Below are 5,563 nucleotides of genomic sequence, written 5' to 3'. Positions count from 1 at the left end.
AAAGTATTCGAGTCAAAGTGTCATATGGATACAAATTCTCATGATTTTGTATTGTGTGTTTTTTCTCTGTTCTGCTTTATTGAAAGAAATCAGATGCTCTTCCTGAAACTTACCTTAGCTGATTCTTCAGCTAAACCAGACAGACTTCTGAAATTCTCAAATATTATCAAATCTTGTTGGTGCAGAGGTGGTGGAGCCCATTACCAACAGACTCACAGCTGAAATTGCTGTGAAAAGGGCTTCTACCAAATATTAACATGTGGGTGAACATGTAAACAATTGTAATATTTCCTTTTTTCCCATTGAAAGTATAACATATGTGGTGTGAGAAAGAGGTCCTCATTTAATTGCATGAAACTCTGGCACTGGCGCAACAAACTGAACAAAGTTCAAGGGGGTATACGCTTTCTGTAGACACTTTATTTCCTCTTTTTCCATACTCTAAGAAATGATTTGGGAAACCTGTGGGACACTGGAGGTCATTATACATGAGCCTCTTTCTGCACCTTTTAAGCCATTGAAACCTAGTTGCCTTGTTACAAGGTCTAATATTACAGTAGGTGTGGTTTCTGTCTCCTAATTTCTGAGAATGATCAAATTGGGGAATAAGTTGTAGGGAATACCACTCTTGCACTTCTAAGAAAAGACTATCTTAAATGAAACTCGCTATAGAAAGACATCTTGTTGAAAAATTCTTTATTTTTTGTCATTTCTAAAGAAAAAACATTCATCAAGTCCTTCACAAATGTTTTGTTTGTGACTTTCTCTGTTGTTCCCTTTCACACTCAACTGAACTATGTGTTATGTCTTGTAAACGTAATCAAACATTTCACTTAGGTGTGTGGGTTAACACAAACCCATATTGTATGAAACATTCAGTTTTTCATTCAAGTTTTTTCTAACAATTGCATCCATGCTAGGACTACAGTAAACAACACTTTTTACTAAAGTAAATGAAATTGTTCATTAAACAAGACACATTGTTTTAAATGTATGCAATACGACGACACTAAAAACAACACTGAAACTTTTCATTGAAATACTGTACGAGATTGTGCATATTCAATGGATTTCTCCTGGTGCTTTTTTTCATCAGTCTTTTCATATTCTTGTTCTCTACTCAGGTGTCTCCTGTTCCTTTGGTGATGTCTGCTGTACACACATGGTATCATACACTTGAGCAAAGTGTGATACCACCGTTTGTTCTTCTCCTAAAATAAAGATGAACATTGACAAAAGTCAGAAGCACACTTTTCTTTGACAAACAATGCAAGAATAACCATACTCTCTGTTCCTTACTCATTTCTACCTACCTGTTTGACCACTTTGTCTGCTTCAGTCAGGACGGTGCTGGGGCTGACTCTGAGCAATCTGAGAAGAGTTCTCTGTGATCTTCTCCCCTACAGTGGCTACATTGTACTCTGTTTGAAATCCAGGTATCGCCTCCGGTAAGTTCCTCGGTCCTTTTTGGGACTTGAAAGGGTAGAATCATTTTGTGACTACATTTCCTTGTCATGCACTGATATGTTCTGGTTTGTGTTCGATTACTGCAGGCGTTCTAGTACTTTCTTTTTGTTCTAGATTGGCAGTGTTTGAGATGGTAGGAACTTGTCATATTCTCAACTCTGAATGCTCTGTAAACATACTATTTTAGCAATTCTTAGAAGTCTGAAAGCAGTGTTACCTGTATCATTTTTTGTCTTGGTAGTAGTATTGCAGCTCCAACATCAGCACTTAAATAATGGTTTTTGATGTTACTTGTCCTTGGAGTCAGTATACTCCTGAGAAGTCAAGAGAAATCTTACGTAAGCATTAATTATGTTTCACTTTTGAAAGCAAAGTACGTGTCATGTACTTTGAAGGCATTTGTTGATACTTTTAAGCACTTTCGTTGATTATTATTATCCTTCAATTAGTTATTACAAGTCCAACATTCTCTACATGATCTCACTCCATATTCAGAATGTGGGAATACAATTGTTTTAAGGAAATGCCACTGAATAGATAGTAGCTGCACTCTACAAAGATGAATTTGCTAATTAATCAGTGAGGGACACAGCTTATACTTCAGTAGTCTTAGATCATGTAATGATGATTATTGTACTTTATAACTAGCAAAATCCCCATATCCTGTTCATTGCCCCTTTTTCAATTATGTGGATTGACTTATCCCTGAAGTGGTTAATTCTCACCTTGACATCTCATAGAACAACTGAATCTCTACCAAGGGTGAATGTGTCCTTCCTCTTAATGTCTAAAAGAAAAGGTTAAAATTCATTGAAGCAAAATGCAACAACCCAAAATGTTGGGGAGGTCGTTTCCACAGTTATTTCATATGACAGTGCTTGGAGTGAAACTACATGACCATGGTGGAGAAGAAAAAACACTTTACCTTGTTCCTCCTGACTGATGTCCTTATGCGTGTTTTGCACAGTTGAGCGTTTTGTGTCTTGTCGTCTGTGTAGGCAACAGCCCTCTTCCCTGGGATAGAACTAGATGATATTTAGACACGTTAATTTGACTTCTCCATTGCTCACATTGATGTGGATATGATTATAATGCTCTGTTTTGTGGGCTTCCCAAGAAAACAATAAATCCCTTACTACTTGTTCGAAATGCAGTAGCACAGATCCTAACAAATACAAGAAAGAGAATATCATTCCTGTTTTGAAAAAACTTCACTGGTCACCTGTATTATCTAGGATAAATTTGAAAGTTCTTTTACTTGTTTTTAAAGCTTTAAGCGACCTAGCACGTCTGTACCTTACTGAATGTCTGTCTTCATATGTTCCTATACGTGACCTGAGATCTGCACATACTGGCCTACTGCAAATACCACATGTGAAATGCAGAAAGAGTGGAGAGGCTGCTTTTTGTTTTTATGCTTCCAAATTATGAAACTCACTTCCACTTTTTATTAGGCAGTCAAGCTCGGTACATTGTTTTAAAAAACATTTGAAAATGTTGCTTTTAGTTAAAGTGGGTCTTTGTTCTTTCTGTTTATGTTTCTTTTTTTAGTTCTCTTTAATTGTTCTTATTTTATTACGACTTTCCTAATTTTTATTTATTTAATTGACATGTATGTTGCTTTACTGTATTGCTGTATTTTCCTTTACAACTGAAAGTATATCTCTCAATTTTAATATTTTATTTTTACGCTTGGTTTTTAAAGCACCAAAGCACTATTTGTATGAAAGGTGCTCTATGGATAAAGTTTATCATTATTATTTTTAATATTATTATTATACTTTGTTACATTTTTGGTTAGGACAAAGACTCTAGTAGAGGTGGCCTCTTTTACCCCGTTCCAAAAAATTGGAAAACTACCTTCAGAATACACTGACAATGACCATCTACTGTCTCCTCTAACTGTGTATTGTCATCATGCATATCTTGTGTATTATTTATTGTAGTTGGTTTTGTCATTCTGTAAAAAAGCCACCTTTCAAGGCACTATATAAAATAATGTTTGTTATTATTATTTACATTTTTCATCGTAAAATCTGGCGAAGAGTCTTAAGAGAATAACAAAGAACACGTTGCTCTTACCTTTCCATTCCAAGAAATGCCCTCAGCTCGGATTGCAGAGATTGACCTCTCTGTCTCAAATTCTGAGAAACATAGACTCGATTGAAAAATGACCATTTCCTAAGATTCACATAACATCACCAGTCAACATTTGCCACTTGACATCAATAGAAACCATAGAGTACATGACATTTCCAATCAGTTTTCTTTCAAGGTACAATACCAATCGCCTTGCCAGAAGAGTTATACTGCGGTAGATAAATATTACAAATGTCAGATACACGCAGAGTTGTTTGGATTACTATGAAAAGATTGGCAAATATATTTATGTTCATTATATTTCTTGGAGTGACAGAGCTAAAGAGAAAACAATACTTACCTTTATCTCTGCAGACAGGATCGCAAGGGATTCCCTTATACTGGGTTCCTATGTAACAAATAATACATTATTCAAAAAACATGATATTTCTCTGTCCATTGGCAGCATGATTGTTTATCATTACAGTTTTAGTTAGCTTTAATTTTGTAAACCCCAAGTAAACATAGTTTGTGCCTTTCTCTGAACTTTTTGGCATTTCAATTCAGTTGTTTGTAAGCTTATTTTACAGTTGCTAGGTTGATGAAGTTCCTGAACTGTGCAGTATTTCTTTTGGGTTTGGTGCGAATCATATTCTAGCGGTTGGGGGAAAAAAGCACAGGTGCCATCCCACCATTAAACCCTGAAACTTACCTTAGCCGATTCTTCAACTAAACCAGACATGTTAACTAAGTGTTACAGTATGTTTCAAAGTGTGTATTTTAGCAAACACAACTGAAGTTCTGTTGTCTCCTTGGAGACACCTGGAACTGGTGTGATGCTGGTTCTATGACATCATTCGTTCTAAATGTAAATGCAGGTATTGGCACAACATAGTAAATTGATGTAAAGTTATGGATCCATTTATGATTTTCACTCAGTTTGAAAGAGTTCCTGTCGTGTGGTTAAACTTTGTGTTACGGAGGGTTAACTGGGGTTCTGGCTACTAGTTAGGCTTGGTCATTCAGTCATCTGGTTCATGAAATAGGAAGCTAAGAGATCTGTGTTTTAGTTTTACTGTTTGTTTTTGTTCCATAGAATAAGAAATGTTTCATTAATATTAGTAATAGAGTAGCTGTTTCTCTAAACAGTGTGTGTCAGTTTGCACTGCAGGTGTGCCAGGTAGAGACCATTTAAGAACCCAAAAATATGCTGTCATTTACTGCCGTGGCTAATTTCTGTTAACCTTGTCTCTCACTCACTTTGATGAGCAAAATGTTCATACATAAAGCATACATTTCTGATTGGTCAGAAGAAGCTTCTTAACATATAAGGTATAAAGAAAGTCAGAAAGTTAGGCACTTAGGTCAGCCTTAGGCAGTTAACCAAGACCATAATCCGATAAGAAGCTATTCCCTTTCATGTTGCTAAATCACATGTAGGATACATGAGTTACACCTCCACTTAAGAGACCTTAAAGAGACCTTGGCCAGCCAGGAGTGTAGAAAACCGTAAAACAGTTCTTGAGGACCTAATTGTTAACTCTTAACAGGCAAAGGTTCCTTCAGTCCTATGAGAAATATTTTAGAATTGAACTAAAGTGTGTTTCCGATACAGGAGCATATGTCTGTCAGGGCCTGTTGGAGAGGCCCTGGATGAGAACCCCTGGCTGCAGTTCCACATCCCCCTGAAAGTAAATAGAGCCATAAGCACTGAGCTAAGGACACTGCTCCAGGACATGCTGGCTGTCGATCCTGACCAGCGACCAGAAGCCATCCAGCAGAAGAAGCAAGTCAGGCAAGCCATGGCACGAGAGAAAACATCTTTGTAGTGAGTGATAGCAAGATGTCCGTGACCAAGGGCAATTCGTCCGAGTAAAGTCTGATTTCATTTTTATGTCCCGAAAGGCCACTGCCTTTGTGCTGTAGATTTCTGATTTAGACGGGCATTTCTATGGACAACTTTGACTTTTCTGTGGGTCCAATGAAAATAAGTTTAATTTATTCTTTGTTACAGTTT

Source organism: Lepisosteus oculatus, unplaced genomic scaffold, assembly GCF_040954835.1.
Source record: "Lepisosteus oculatus isolate fLepOcu1 unplaced genomic scaffold, fLepOcu1.hap2 HAP2_SCAFFOLD_42, whole genome shotgun sequence".
Taxonomy (NCBI): domain Eukaryota; kingdom Metazoa; phylum Chordata; class Actinopteri; order Semionotiformes; family Lepisosteidae; genus Lepisosteus; species Lepisosteus oculatus.
Note: the sequence above shows the minus strand (reverse complement) of the source record.